General features: G+C 37.2%; 1 protein-coding gene across 1 annotated transcript in view; it reads left to right on the top strand.

Annotated features, from left to right (window-relative positions):
- Positions 1 to 16,592, top strand: part of KLHL14 (kelch-like family member 14) — a 102,583-nt gene that overhangs the window by 3,291 nt on the left and 82,700 nt on the right. The gene's annotated exons all lie outside the window — the stretch shown is intronic.

The following is a 16,592-nucleotide window of genomic DNA, read 5'->3' as shown; positions in this document are numbered from 1 at the left end:
GCGGGTGGCTCTGGCAGGATGAAAACAAACGCAAACAATTCAGAGTGTGTGGGGAAAGTTGATTTCAGAGTCCCTGAAAGGTCAATAGGGAACTGGCCTAACAGCATCCCTGAGCGCTCCAAAGCCGAGGTTCTAGATATCTCCAGAGCGGTAAACATGGGAATTGTGGACTCAGACTGAAATTGACAGGCAGGTGGGGCCAAAGGCCAGGAGAGTTAGAAGTGTAGCTTTGGCAGTCTCTCTAAGCCAGTTCTACCTACAAATCTCAAGATGGGCTTGTTCTACAAAAGGGATCCTGTGGTGAGGAATGCCCACTCCACCCCTCTTCAGTTCTGCCTTGGGTGAGCAGAAGAGCCCAGGCGATGCTTGCAAAGGAAGGCTTTCATGGTCTTGCTGTCACACACTCGAGTTGTTTCTTCATGACTGGGATCTGCTCCCTGTGGATGTCAGTGCTCCAAAATGCTTTGTCTATTAGGGTCACTATTGGAAATGCTGGTATCATGTGCCCAGGCAAACTTTTCTATGTTGTGGAAAGCCTTTCCTTTTCACTTTTAAAGGAGAGTAAAGCAAGAGATTTCAGGGTGATGGGGTGAATCTTGCCTAGTAACTCCCATTTCTGAGAAGAGTGCAGTTGAAAATTGGGATGGGGGAGTGGAGAGGCTTCTAGCTCCAGTTGGGCTGTGTGCCTGCTCACCAGTGACAAAGAAGTTGGGGAGTTGTTGCTGCTCCTGTTGTTGCTAGTTAGAAACGTGGCTGTGTGTGTTGCAAGTAGGATTTCAGGGGAGAGAGAAATGATGCCTTTTAAAAATGCTGCTGAGATAAAAAGGTTGTAGGAATTGACAATCGTGTTTTATTGGCCCCAATTTTAAAACCATTTTTTAATGAGCCCTAGCAAAGGGTTTCTTTCTCTTTTTAGAAAAGAGAAACAGTATCCTCTCAGTTTCTCATGATAAAACATCATGATTCCAGATGCTAGGCTACTCCAGCCTAACCACCAAAGTGTTACATTAGTAAAGCAAATGGTTTGAAAATCTAGCAGGGTATTTTCCCAATCAGAATGATGTCTAAAGGATGGGGCCCACCTTGTGCAGCCTTATAGAATTAAATGGGGGGTGTGTGTGTGTGTGTGTGTGTGTGTGTGTGTGTGTGTACTTTTCATTGTATTTCCAGCAGACCTAGGTAACTAAAGTTTCAAGAAATGGAAGATATTCTCTACACTTTTTTAGGCGGCTCTAGTGTTAAGGAGAGGCCAAGAGTAGGCATGAGGAATTTTGAACTTGTAACAAAACCCTGTAAGTTGATTTTTCTAACATCTGTGGGAGATGAGTTAATGAATCGTGGTGTCAAAAGATGATAATAGGACAATAGAAGAAACAAGAATCTAAATCCCCTTGTGCTTTTAACAGTGAGCACAAGAGGCCAATGAGGAAAAAATCATGAAAAGTATTTTTATTTTATTGGAATTTTTCGCTTGTCTAAACATCCAAATGGCAGACTCAGTGTGATGGGCAGTGGGCATTGGTGATTAATATTCTGTCATTTTAATATTTACCACTTTTAAATGACCTACAAGTATACTTCATTTAGCATATATCATACATAGTCAGTAATTCAGACAACACAGTTATAGTTCTGCACATACATTTACTCATACTTTTAAAAATATGTATAATGCGGTATAAATTCAGAAAGCCAGAGGAATAATCAAATTAAGATTTAACTTATTCTAAAGGTAATTTTGGCAGAGGAGCTTTATAAATTTGATCCAGTAAATAATTTCTGAAGCTCTCAATGCACTTTTATTTAATAGGTATGTCCTAAGATTCGATGTTAGAAGAGTTGACTTTCAAAATGCAAAATCCATTTCCCACTTTAGTCAAGATTCAGCACACCAGCTAAGGCCTGCTGGCTCTGTCCTGGTGGATGACTGAGATACCAGGCTGCCTGGCTCCGTGACGACACCTTCCAGCTTCACTGGGCCACATCATTTGAAGGATATGTAGTGGTGTCTGACCACTAAATGCTTACAAGTGTCATGGATGCTGCAAGAATCTGATACTTCTGCAGTAGGAAGAAAGCTGTATTTTCTTTTAAAAGAGAAAGATATAGAAAAGAAAATAGTTCATGCGAACCTGTCATTGACCTCAAAATAATATAATTTGGGTTTTATTCCATTATTCGTAAATGTAGCACTTTAAATTTTACAGACTAATTACATTATTTTAATTTTAATTCACAGGAAGAATGCCAAAATAACCATGAAGTTCCTAACTTTAAAGTAGACAAAAATGCTATAAGTTGCAACCAGCAGTATTAAATCAGCCCATTTATTATAGCATCAGTGTAATATAAAAATGTTCCCTCAGCCTTATGTGTCGCTTAACAGGGGGATAAATGGTTAACCAATTGGTTTTGAGATTACATCACTTTTATTGAAGACAATTGAATAGAAGGACCTTGTATTTATTACTTGTTATCCACCTGTAGTTTTTAAACTCTAAATATAAAAGAGTTTATTAAATTCAGAGAGGGAGATGAAAATGTAAAATTGACCAGTCTTTTGGAATAAGTACAAAGTATAAGCAAATAGAATAACTTCAAAACAGAATTCACTTGTTAAAGAATATGTTATCTATAGAAAGTAGAGATATTAACATAATCACAATTTAAGCATTTTAAAGATTATTAAATAATTTTACATTTTTATTAAGTCTAGAAAAGTAAAGGAACTCAAGTATAAAATCTTTATACAAATGCTCAAATTAATTTAAAAGATTCCCTCTTGTTGCTTAGTTTTTCTAAGTTTACCGGTTGCACTCAAATTCGTATTCCATTTTACCAAACTTAACGTAAGGACAATAAGTAAAACAAGAAACTTGTCACTCTGTATTCAAATACACACAAAAGTAATTTAAGATGACAAGACTTGACAAAGGATATAAAGTTTCAGTTAGACAGGAAGAATAAGTTTTAGTGATCTATTGCGTCAGCAACGTGACCACAGTTATTAAAAAAGTATTACATATTTCAAAATTGCTAAAAGAGTAGATTTGAAACATTCTCAACACAAAAACATGACAAAGAGGTGAGGTGATGGATAGATTAAATCAGCTTGATTTAATCTTTCTGCAAGTCAATATTAACATCATCTAAAGCATGAAAATTTAGTTTCATAAAGTGACATGATATGCAGTGTTTAGTACATTAAATGTAAATAACAGAAGACTTACAGTCTAAATTTAGCTTAAGTAACCCAAATAGTTTTTTTATTTGCAGTTTGAAATTTTAATGTATAATTTAGCAATTATCCCAAATAAATCAAATTGGACTAGATATTAATTAACTGGATAAAATTAACTAATGTTTTACATTTTCATTGCACCTCACACAATGTAACACATAAATGCTTATTAAAAGTTGAATGAATTAAGATTATGAAATAAGAAAGGCTCAATGTTGTACTTCATCAATACATTAATCTACGTTACTATTGCACATAACAAAAGTTTACTGAACCTTCTCCAAGAAAACACCTGTAATAGAAATACATTCATGAAATGATCATATTTTTTAAGCATTTGACAACTAGCTATTATGTCCTGTGTGGGGTTCCATATCAAAGTGTAGTTTTAAAGAAATTATATTTTATAAACAACAGGAGACTACCTAAGATTTCATTTACTACAAAACATAGTCTATTCATAGATTTCTCATAAATTAATGTAAAAATCTATTTAAACATGAAGGGTACTAATTATCTATCTGCTAAAATGACTTGCAATAACTAAAATGCCATTACATTTCCTAATATACAGTTTTGATTCCTGGCTTTGGTGCTTAGAAAGTGTTTCATTAAATGTAGGACAATATTTTCTATTGGTTCTCTTTCTAAGAACTGAATAATAACCTTAACAAAGCAAACTAATCTTGTATCCATGCATTCTCTAAATTGTTACTTCCCTTTATATCAATTTGATACCCTCAGATTAAAAATTGTTAGGTAGTTAAATTTTGTATCAGAAATTATTCAACCATTCAGAATACAATTTGTTTATTATCTGAAACAGGACCATTGATTACAAAATTACATCAACCGGTGTGGGAGTCAAATAGTTACATCCTACAATCAGAAGGCAATTAAAAAGGATACCAATGCATTGTATTGAAATAGAGGACTTACTGTTAAAAGTGGACATTTTCCAGTTTTAATTCATGCTTGTATTTTTACCATTTTTATGAACATGAGGTTCACTCATTACCTTAGCAAATTCTAAGTATCCCAATTTTCTTAACTTAAAAAAACAGTAAAAAATTTGTTACCTTTTTTACAACTGCTACTGAGTAACAGGTGATGTTGACGCACTTCACAAAACATTAATTAATTGAATTTTCATAATAGCCCAAGGTATGGGTACCATCATTAGCCTCATGTAGATAAAAAACTGATTCACAGAGAAGTTAAGCATTGCTCTGTGATTGCACAGCTCAACCCAGGCAGTGTGGCAAGTCTATGTTGTCATTCACAGTGTGCTGTTTTTTACTATCACTCCTCAAATGCTAGCCAGGCTGTAATCTAGTAATTGACTGAAGAGTTACATGTAGACTTAAGACTTTTCTTTTAAAAAGAAACTTGTGAGGGTTAAATATTAATGTATCTGACTTTAAAAAAAAATTAGGAGAGTTGTTTTTCCAAGTCAGGGGTCAGCAACTTTTTTTCTATAAAAAGCAACACAGTGTTTATTTTTGGCTTTGGGGTCACAAGGTCTCTGTTGCAACTATGCTACTCTTCCCCTGTTGTGCAAAAACACAACTGACAGTACATAAATGAATGGGCATTGCTGTGTTACAGTAAAACTGCATTTGTGGGCACTGAAATTTCATATAATTTTCACATCATGAAATATTATTCTTTTAATTTTTTCAACCTCTTGAAAACATAAAAGACATTCTTAGTTTTCAGGCTACACAAAAATATAAAAATAAGAGGTGGACTGGATTTATTCTGTGAGCCACAGTTTGCCAACCCATGTACTTGGGATGTATCAGTGAAGAAAATGGACAAAAACAATTTGCCCTTATTCTAGTGGAAAAAAATCCCCATTAGTCTTCATCCTTCTGTTTGGAAAGAACTCAAGTCTAAATAATTCTACTGTGCTAAGTTAGAAGTTAATTTTTCCAGAATATGACTTAAGGATTTGAATAGTGATCCTTGGAAGCTAAATAGTGATTAATTAAAACAATGGATGAGTTTCTCATTTTTTCAAGCATACTGGATATAAAACCTCCTAATGTAGAATGGTCATCATTATTCAGAAGAGGCTTAAACATTGTTTATATGATATTTTAATCATTTCGAGTAGGAAATCAAAGTAGGCGAGTATATTTAACACACTACTTTTCTGAGATTAACGGGCACATATTCAGCAAACTAATCTAGGCAAACTAATCTAAACTAAATGAACACGTGAACAATTATTTTTCTGAGTGTCAGTCTGTATCTCCAGTTGCTTTGATCAAATGGCATGTGTTATCAGGATTCCTGACTTCTGAGTGGATCAACTGGATTGAGTATAGATCCTGCCTGCCTTCTGCAAAGTGAACAGCCTCTGGAGGAATACTTACCCCATTGTAGGTTTGTCTTATGTGTCTGTCTCAGACCCCAATAGACGGTGACTTCTCTGAATATTCGTAACCAAAGCACTTAACTCAGTGCCTGACCCTTGATCCAAAAATGTGAGTTCGTTACATATTGCTATTGGTCTTAAATATAATTGAGATAGACACTTAAGGTTGGCTCAGTGTCAATCAACAAAGCTAATGTGCAATAAAAATATAGGTAATTTTAAAGATGATTACACACACGCAAACATACACACAACCTATTATTTGCCAACAATAATAGTAGCTATCACTGACTGAGCAACTACCACAAAGCTTGACTTACCACTTACAGTGTTTCTAATCTTTACAGCACCCTTTCAGCCTTTTTAAAGATTAGAAAACTGGGACTCAGAGAAGATAAGTAATTTACCCAATTATCTGAATAGTGTTGAGTCAGAGGTCCTTATCACCAGGGGAATACCCTGCCATTGTGAGTGTATATTGGAGATGTGGCATCGACAAAAGACAAACTCTGATCTACACCTTCCACTTCTGTTTTACCACACCACACAAGTCATTAAAAGTTCCTGCCATCTAACTCTTCTTCAGGCCACTCAACCAATGAAGAATGAGGGGAAGACATTAGAAAGTCAGAATTCTATCCTTCTGGTCTACAGCACTTAATTATTAGTTCTGAATTAAGGGGCTAAATAATGAAGTTGCTGAGATTTGGCACTATAATATTGACTTACTAAAAATAGAATGAGCCAATGTACTTTAAATAAAGAAAGAAAAATAAGAACTTTCAGTTTAACTATGAAAAATAACTATGGAAAACAAACAAACAAACAAACAAAAAACCTTGAAGCTTGAATTTGAACCAAAAGTTGTTTTTCCGGGATTTCTGTGCACTGAAGTACTAGAGGGGTGGCAGATTTGTTTTTGTGACAGTAAAACACTATTCATGTTGGTGATGCTTTCAGGTGATTAAATAACCAGGTAGAAGCTGGAATTATAAAAATACCTGTATATTTTACTAACATAAAATAAGACCTCTCTAACTGAAAATTCATTCTGTTTATGTTTTGTTTCAAGAGAATCATTTTAACAATTGTTAGATCATAAATGTTGGTCTTCTCTCATTCATTCAGAATTCAGAAAATACGTTCATTTTCCATGTCCTTTTCATTGATTTCCAAGATAATTCACAATACATGAATTACTACTGATGATTTCTTTAAATTAAAACAAAACAAAAACACTATTTTGATACGGGTAGGAGGGTGACTTAACCAGAGAAAGGCTATCTGTTGTAATAAGATGATATAATGAGTGTGTTCATTTTACTGTAAATACCAGAGAGGTTTATCTATTCACAAATGATATTAATGCATATAGGATTAGAACTATTTGCAACATTAGAAGTAAAGCAGAAAGGTGCTAGGGAATGCCTACCATAAAAAGAGAACATAAATTATAGGGTAATGAGAAAAAGAAGAAAAACAAGAAGTAAGCAAAATGCAAGGAAATAAGGGGCATCAAACAAGTTATTAAGAATGTGAACTATCTGAAAAAGGAAGAAAAAGAAGATGGGCAAGAAAGTTCTAAAGACTGGAAATTAGGTGTTCAATATTTACAAATCAAGATAAGTACAAATCAAGACACATTTAAATCAGGGCATACCCAACCTTATATAATTTAGAGTTATAGACAGAGTTCCATTAAAAAGAAAAAAAAAAAAAAGTCAGTCCTCAAAAGAAAGAAAATATTGTCACAAGAAAAAAAATGTCGATCATGGTACCTTACCGCCTATAATTCCATTCGGTTCAATAACTATGTATATGTAATCTGAGTTAATAAGATTTTTTTTTTGTTTTTTTTAAACCCATTGTTGTGCTACGTAATGCAGTAGTTTCAGAAGTGTCAGAGTTCAAGGGGGACAACCCGTTATGTGAATATAAGGAGATAAACATATAACTGCATTTGTTGCAAAATCATCTTAATTCCCACTGTAATTTGACCTGGCAAAACACCTGAGAAGCAAGGAGAACTTCAGGACCTCTGACAGCTTTTTAAATGCAGGCCGATGACTGTGTCACACTGATAGTGAAAACTTAGAGTGATGTACTGCAATTTACTACTAATCAGAAGTTGTTGTGTGGAATATCCCCCACATTTGTATTGAGCATATATGGTACATCAAGCTCTGAGCTAAGTTCTGAGATACAGAGTTGAACAAGACAGACACATTTCTGACTGCATGCAATTTACAGTAAAAAGAGAAAGAGTAAATAATAACACAAAATAATCACACTGGCGATACATAATCTACAAGAGAAAAGTGACATGGGCTGGGACACTTTGTAACAGACAGCTGTAACCTTATTCGAGTGACTAGGGAAGACTTTCTCTGCAGCAAAGGTATGAGATGAGCCTGAAAGATGAGCCATTCTAAGTAAGGGGCCTGGGGAGAAGGCAAAGTATGCAATTGGAGAGGCAAAGCTGAGAGAAAACCACGTGCAAAAGCTCCCAGGCAGAAAAGAGCTTGGCACCTTCCAGGAACTAAAAAAAAAATAAAAAAATAAAAAGGGTGTGTGGCTACATTTGTGGCAAGAGGGGTTGTCCAAATCATACAGGAAGCTGTAGGCCCTGCTAAGGATTATTTACAACGTAGATACATTTTAAAATGGAAAAATCAGCATGTTTTTCAGTTGAACTGAGAAAAGAAGTAATACTATTGTGGAAACACGGCTGCCTTTGAAATCATAAACCTAAATGGGCCTGGTTCCACTTCAGTCGAGTCCTGCAGCAGTAAAATGGGCTAATAATTATAGTTCTAACTACTTACCAGGGTTTGTAGAAAGATCAGCTGAGATTGTAGAAAAACTGAACATAAAATGCTGTTTTAAGTTTGTATATTATTAATTTTAAAAGACATATTTAGCAAAACTTACCTGAATGCACTTTGGCCTATCAAAAAAACACTAGGACGTATTCGTGATGTCACTGATAGCACAGAAATAGTCAGAGACTGTTAACACCAGGAGAATGAAGTTGGAGGGAACCAAAGGTGAAACCAAGGGCATCAGAAGCAAGTGGGAGCATTAGAATTTTCGACAGCTCTCAGCAATTTATATTTCATTCTTCAAAAGGAACATGATGGCTGGTTGAGTTACAAATGTCTTTCATTTCTTCCTTTCATAGAAGAGAGTTCCTTTTCTTTTTAATCTCATAAACTTAAGCTTAGACACTTTCTTTTCTGCTGCTCCCAAAGCCTTTCACATGCATATGTCTGGCTTCTTTGCTCCCAGAGCACTTGTGAGGGGGTTGGTAAATTGCACCTGCGCGGGGACTCTGAACTTCCTCAGAGCTCAGCTGGGCCACCGTATGGAGACTGGCTCACTGGAGGCTGCAGAGAAGTGAACTGAAGAATTACAGTCGGTTTCACTTCCCTGCCTTATGTGCCTTCAGGTGCCTCTGAAGACAGGCGAGGCCAGTGAAATGGAGAGGAGGAAGAAGAGAGAAAGCAGCAATATCTGAGAAGAAAAAGTCCTTGAAAATGTAGAGGCATTGTTGAAAAATATGGAAAGATGAATGTGTGTGTATGTGTGTCTGTGTGTGTGTGCCTGTGTGTGTGTACACACTCCAATCGCATATCGTTGGGTGCTCCCTTCAAATTTTCTACAGAGTGATTTCTGAGATGTGTTTTTATCAGATAAATGTCTATTTTGAATGTCAGGGTCGGGGTGGGATGGTCCACAATTCACAATCTGGCACTGAGTGAGGAATTAGTGGGCTGGGAGGGTCAATTTGTCACCAAAAAGAAAATAGTCATATTTGTAAATCCTTCTTAGAGCAAAACAGCAGACGGCTGTCTGGCTCTGATTTTGAGCACCCCTCAAAACCAACCACATCAGAGCATCCCATGCAAAATGATGGGATTAAAAGAGGGAATAACCTCTGAGTCAGAGAGGGAAACTTTAAAAGAAGCACTTCAATGCTATCAGGGGTACACTAGGCCCTCACCACTTTCTATTTCATATGCATTAACAGGAGTTCACTGATACAGTGAGAGATCCCAGTCAGTATGGGTGTATTACAGAGGCAGAAGTGTGTGCCCAGTAGCACAGATGAATTTGGTGGATTGGTTACTATAGCAACTGTACCACCATGTCAGTGGCAATTCCTGTAATCTCCCTCTCCTAAGGTTTCGTAAGCATTCACTCCAAAATGACGAGAGAGAGAGAGAGAGAGAGAGAGAGAGAGAGGAGAGAGAAGGTTATAATGCAGATATCTTAAACAGCTGTATTGTGTAGTAATTAAGACCTGAAAGTTAGACAAATGCTAGTTTAAATCTCACCTCTACCACTTACAAGCTGCTTCTCCTTGGGTAATTTACTTAACCTATTTTCAGATTCCTTACCTATAAAATGCACATCAGAATACCCACTTCATTAGGGCAATTTTAAATGTTAAAATAATGTATGTACATCACTTAGTATAGTGCCTGGCTATAAATATTCAAAGATTGATAGCTTGGAGTTTTATAGGAATAGTTCCATTTACATCTACTTACCTTTCTGTTCAGTTGTTAGGACTTCCACTTCCATACAAAATGTTTAGAGTTGGATTTCCACATGAGTCCTGGCACTGTTCTGATGATGATTATGCTTCTGCTGAAGCATTATCCATTTTAGTCATCATTTTAAGTTTATGTTCACTTTATCCACCTTCGAGTGATGTACAGAGCCCAGGCCAATCCTGGAATTTTATTCCATCCTTTTGATCTATTCATGCAACCAGAACATTTAGAAAACCCATGGTAGATTCACATTGAGCAGTTTTATTGAGATGTAATTAACATACTATACAATTCACCCACTTAAAATATATAATTCAATGGTTTTCAGTATATTCACAGAGTCGCGTGGCCATCACCACAATTTTAGAACATTTTAATCACTTCCTCCCCCCAAAACCTCTATCTGTTAGCAATCACCAATCATTCCCTCACCACCACCGTCATCTTCCCCACTCTTAGCCCTAGGTAACCACTAATCTACTTTCTGTCATCAGAGATTTGCCTATTCTGGACATTTCATTTAAATAGAATCATACAATATATGGGTTTTTTTGAATGGCTTCTTTCATGTAGTGTATTTCCAAGGTGCATCTATGTTTTCGCAGGTAATACTACGTTATTTATTTTTATGGCTGAATAATATTCCATTGTACAGATAAACTACATTTTGTTGTTTATACATGGACATGTGGGCTGTTTCCACTCTTTGCTATTACGAATAATGCTGCCCTGAGCATGCCTATACAAGTTTTTGTATGAACATATCTTTTCATTTCTCTTGGGTATGCATACACCTAGGAGTGGGAATGCTGCCTCATATGTTAATTCAGTTAACATTAAACAAATATTTAACCTTTTGAGGAACTGCCAGATGGCTTTTCAAAGCAGCTGCACCATTTTACATTCACACCAGCAGTTTATGACAGTTCCAATTGCGCCACATCTTCACCAATACTCATCTGTCTTTTTCATTATAACCATCTTAATAGATGTGAAGTAGTATCTCATGGTGGTTTGCATTCCCCTAATTGCCAATCATGTTGAGCACCTTTTCATGTGCTTATTGGCCACTTGCATATCTGTTTTGAAAAATGTCTCCGGGTCTGGTGGTGCATGCTTATAGTTCCAGATACTCGGAGGCTGAGGCAGGAGAACTGCTTGAACCCAGTAGTTTGAGGCTGCGGTGAGCTATGATCGGTCCACTGCACTCCAGCCTGGGCAATAGAGTGAGACACCATCTCTAAAAACAAAAAAACAAAACAAAACAAAAAATACAAAAGAGAGAGAGAGAGAGAGATGTCTATTCAAATTCTTTGGCCATTTGTTTTTTCGTTGTGCTACGTGTCTGTTTATGATTAAGTTATAAATATCCTGTAAGCATCATAGGACTTCTTATGGTACCTAGATCACAGCTGGGGCTACCTTTTGCAGGAATAGGTCATACTATTTGCAAAAATGAAAAGAAAATACATGCAGATGTACAGTGAAATATTCTCTAGATGATTTTATATGACACTTATGACTATTATTAAAAATCTTGGTATTTGGTATGGCAGAGAAAAATATCTGTGATTGATTTTGGTATTGTTTATTTTCCTCTTCATGTAATCATTTTAGCTTTGATGACTTGGGCATCATATTTCTTAAATGATATTCTGGACTTGGATAAGCAAATCTTTCATTTCAAGGAAAATATTTTCATTACTTGAGTTACTTAAATTTTCTTAAAGACACATAAGAAATATTTTTTTCAAGCAATGTTAATACAATAATTACTTTAGGAAAATAAGGTGAAATTTTTTTAAATTCCAAGACGTGATATCTGTTAAGAAGCACTATAGAAGAAGAAGTACTGCATGTCAAAAGAAAACAACAACAACAAAAAACAGCAGCTCTCAATTTAAAACGTTCCTTGTGGGGATCAGCAGGAAACAGCAAAGCACGGGATTTTCAGTGAAGGCTGAGATTCGATGGAGGGCTTCACCACACAAAGCACCAAGTGGATTCCAACATGGAAAAGCTAAATTTATCATGAGAATAACTTATCTGGTTGCATCTTTCCTTTGCTACAGTCTCCCGGCAGTTTTCCTTAGGGACAAAAACTGCTGCTACTGCTGCTCTTGAAGAGAAATTACTTTTACTACTCTTAGTAAGTTGGGTACCGTTACCTCATTGTCGCTTCTAGTGTGTGGATATGGAAGACTGGTCAACAAATTGTTTCTTGGGCTTAATGTTTATGCTGCTGAATAGAACAATTTCTATTTTGATTATGTATTTTCATGAACAATCAAATTCTTGCTTTCTCTGAAAAGATTTACATCTTTGATACTTAAGAAAGAAGACTGAGTCACCATGACAGGTCTGAGAGCAAGATGGTATGGATTGTAATGTGGATTTCTTTATGTTTCACGGACACAAGGTATTATCAAAAGTATGTGATTATTTTATAGGTTTTAGAATGTATTTTCAACAAATCCCAAGAATGCAGAAAACCTCTTGAAATTAGTTACAAGTTTTTGTCTTTAGAAGACATCTTCTTCCCTTGGCAGAAGTTCTAGTCATGTAGAGAAGGTACCAATTCTAGACAGTCACTTCAGAACACCTGGAATCTGGACAAACTTCAATTGGCATTCTTGTATGCAAAATTGAAAAGTGAAAACAGACAACGCAAAACTGAAATCTTTAAACACCACCCTTGATGCACTCAAATAAATTCAAGATTCGGGATTTTTCCAGGGTTAAGGAGCAGCAAATGAAACCAACAGAAAGTAGTCTAGGTAAAAATCGATGCCAGGAAAAGGGACACCTCTCATGCAGGAAAGAGTCCCTCAAGCCTTCCATCAGTTTAATCAAACTGACAGTCCAACTTCCAGGAAACAGTCATTCTTTTGACCTATTAAGAGAAGGAATCATTTCACCTTAGAAAGGTTTTTTTGCATAGTGTTTCACATTTGCATGCGTGTGTTTGTGTGTGTGTGTGTGTGTGTGAGAAAGAAAATCTAAACCCTAAAGTCTCCAAGTGGCTTAACGAAAATTTATTGTCTCCAATTTCTGGTGGTTGGAAGTTCAAGACCAAGATGCCAGCAGGGTTGATTTCTGTGGAGCTTTTCTCTTCCTGGTTTGCAGACAGCTGCCGTCCTGCTGTATCCCCATATGGCCTTTTCTCTGTGCTTACATGCAGAGAAAGATCTGGTGTCTCTTCCTCTTCTTATAAGGACACCAGTCGTATTGGATCAGGGCCTCACCCTTATGACCTCATTTAACATTAATTACCTCCTTAAGACTCTATCTCCAAATATAGTCACTTTGGGGGTTAGGGCTTCAACACATGAATTTGGAGGGAACACAGTTTAATCCATAACACGGCCAAGTCTAGGACACAAAATTAGAAAACAGGGAAATTAACTGAAATACTACTTTTCAACTAGATCCATACAAGCAAAGTTATCTAGGCAGTTGAGCAGTTATCCAAGTCAGCAGTGTATAAATAGCTCTTCCAGTAATGTAAAGCTAGTAGAGGGAAAAAATGCAGATCCTTTTTCCTCAGTTCCAGAAGATCTTGCCTAGATCAGTAGCTTTTTAAAGAATCAACCATAGAGTTTTTAAATAAAATATATCTTCCCTAGCTCCACCCCAGAGATTCTAAATAAATTGATCTGAAAGGAGGTCCCAAGAACCTGCATGTTTAGCAAGCGACATAGGTAGTTTTGCTACCAGTAGATTTTGGACCACATTTTGAAAATCATGGAACTAAACAAATCATTGCTTCTGTTTTTTGAATTTGCTACATGTCTACAAAAGATAGGAGAAAATACTGAGAGTAATTTATTAAAAGATAAGTTCGAGAAAAATTTTTGCAAAATTAAAAGAAATTTGATTAATTGATATGAGAAAAAGGGAAATGAGTCATAGGGAAAGTTGCTGGAATGACCAAATTCTGGGGGATTTATTTCCCCGAGATGAAATTTGGGTCCCTACCATGCTAGAGAATTTGCGAAATAATTCAAGCCACACAGTATAGCATCCACAATTCAGCTTCAGAGAATATGGTAAACTTTTCAGAATAATTTGTTGCTGCATGTCAAAGATCTGATAATGAAAAGAATATTGCTCCAGATTAGCTGATTGGGTGAGTCTCAGAGGCTTCTGTGAATTCTCTTTCCAGCAGGGGATGACCTTGGAGGGTTTCCTAGACACCATGGAGCCCTCCACCTAGGGTTCATTGTGGCACCATAGTCCCTCGAGGGTTGGTGATACAGCAAAGAAGAGAAAGAACTGGCTCCCTACAAGGAAGGAGAGGAAAAGCAGAGGAAGATAAGAGATTCCATTTCACCCACAGCAGCAGGGTGTCCCTAAGCAGGATTCCACAAGCCACACTTCATTGTCTCCACAGCACACGCACCCACCAGGGCCTGCCTCCCTCCCTTGCTGCAGACCTACCCCAAAATAAGGATAACCTTCTTCTTTTATCTTTACCCCAGGATGATTTCATAGCATTTTTCTTTCCCTAAAAATAAATGTTGAGTCCTTTTAGAAGGAATCCACTGAAAGTCCCTTCTTGAAAATGGACACCTGTTTGTTGCCATGAATATTCCAGGAGAAGCCTGGAGAAAACTATCCTGTTACTAACTTTTCTCACTATCTCCCTGCATGGCCACTCCTGCAGTGACTCTCTGACTGGTAACAGCCTGCTTGGCAGGAGGCTGGCTCCAGTTCCTCAGAAAGAGCCTCACAGTTTCCCCACAAGGAACCTCCCCCTGGAGTTAAAGTAATGAATGAAATTGGACTTTAGATCAGGAGGCTGTTGTCCCACATCATCTTGAATGGCTGAACGCCTTTCTTCAGAATGTCATGTTGCTGTCAAAATATTCATTTCTACCATTATGTCTCACTCTCTCAGAGAGAAAATTTTACTGGAAAGATGTTGCATCCTTCTGAACTTGAATTTTCATTATTATTTTGCGACCTTGGCGTCTTTCTGCACTTTTTCTTCTGCAGCAGGTGCCAAAGTTTCCTTAGGTCAAAAAGTCACTCTTATCTCTTCCAAAAGCCAGCCAGATGGGAGGGAGAGATAAAAAGAGAGGACGAAGTCTCAGTAATCAGATTGGCTCTCAGAAGGCAGCGCAGTCTAATAATTGGGCTTTATTAGGAATTTACTTGCAGGCATTACTTACGAGTCCATCACTAGCCTCAGAGTGATGCTTTATCTCCTTTCGTCACTAGGCTATACAGAGCTTGAATGACTCCACTGTGACAGGCTGCACAGAACCACTTCTCTCTTGAACAAAGAGAAGAGCTTTCTCCTGTCACGCACATATTGGTTGTCTCCACCAGCTTGCTCAGTAGCAAGCATCTGTGCTAGAGAGCAGCAGGACCCTGCATCGCACTTGCAGGCAGGAGGATTAGTCTGAGAGCTAATGCTTGCCACGCAACTTCCTCACAGGGATGTGGGGAGGATTAATGAGATGCTATTTCCACTGCAATTTATGCTCTTCAGAAGAAAGGTGCTAAGTACTAGGTATTAGAATTAGGGATTATATAGGTAATCAAGCAAAGAAGATATTCAGCTGCTTCTAGTTACTAAAGGAAGCTTTAATCTGGGAGGTGGGGAAGGAGGGGGAAATGCGGTGAGTATAAACTTGGCTGGAAGCCATTGTCCCTCATGAAGCAAACGACCAAGAAAGAAGTGTCAAGTGCTATGTACAGTATAAAGATAAACTCGTCCTGATCCTTGGGGCTTATGAGCTAAGGCTTGGGTGGTGGGGGTGGGCTACATTTCATGGATTCAGATAAAGGTCTTATGACTTTTTTGTTATATCTGCCGCTGCCATCACTAGCCAGTCTATAAGTTTGGTGCCTAGAGGAATGTGGTAAAAGCATAAGCCAACTCCTCTAACTGCATGCTAGAGGACACAGTAACATTCTGGAAGAATTGTGGAGGACCGGTGTGAGCCACAGGGGCGGGATGAGAAGTGAAGGGGTGGTAAGATGGCTAATCAAAATTGCAGTGTGTAAAGCAACAGCCAACAAAGATGTTGATCTTCACATGGTCACACAGACAGGAAGTGGCAGAGTTGGAATGTAACAGGTTTTCAGAGCTTCAGATATTAAAGTCCTGGTTTCTTCCATTTCTTATAGTGCATCCCCAAGTAGTATTTATCTGCCACTGGTAGAATGTCAGACAATTTCAGATGGTACACAAGAAATCATTTTAACATTTATAACAAGCTAGGTATTGTTGTATTTTAATGTGTGTTCGAGATAAAATAATTAACCCATGAAGCCCACGATTTAGTAAATATAATTGCTTAGAAACATGGTTCTCAATACTGGTTGCATGTTATTAATAGAATCAGTCAGAAAGCTTAAAAGACACACACACACACACACACACACACACACACACACA

This window comes from Mandrillus leucophaeus, unplaced genomic scaffold, assembly GCF_000951045.1.
Source record: "Mandrillus leucophaeus isolate KB7577 unplaced genomic scaffold, Mleu.le_1.0 Scaffold145, whole genome shotgun sequence".
Lineage (NCBI taxonomy): Eukaryota > Metazoa > Chordata > Mammalia > Primates > Cercopithecidae > Mandrillus > Mandrillus leucophaeus.
Note: the sequence above shows the minus strand (reverse complement) of the source record. Positions and strands in the feature narration are given on the sequence as shown.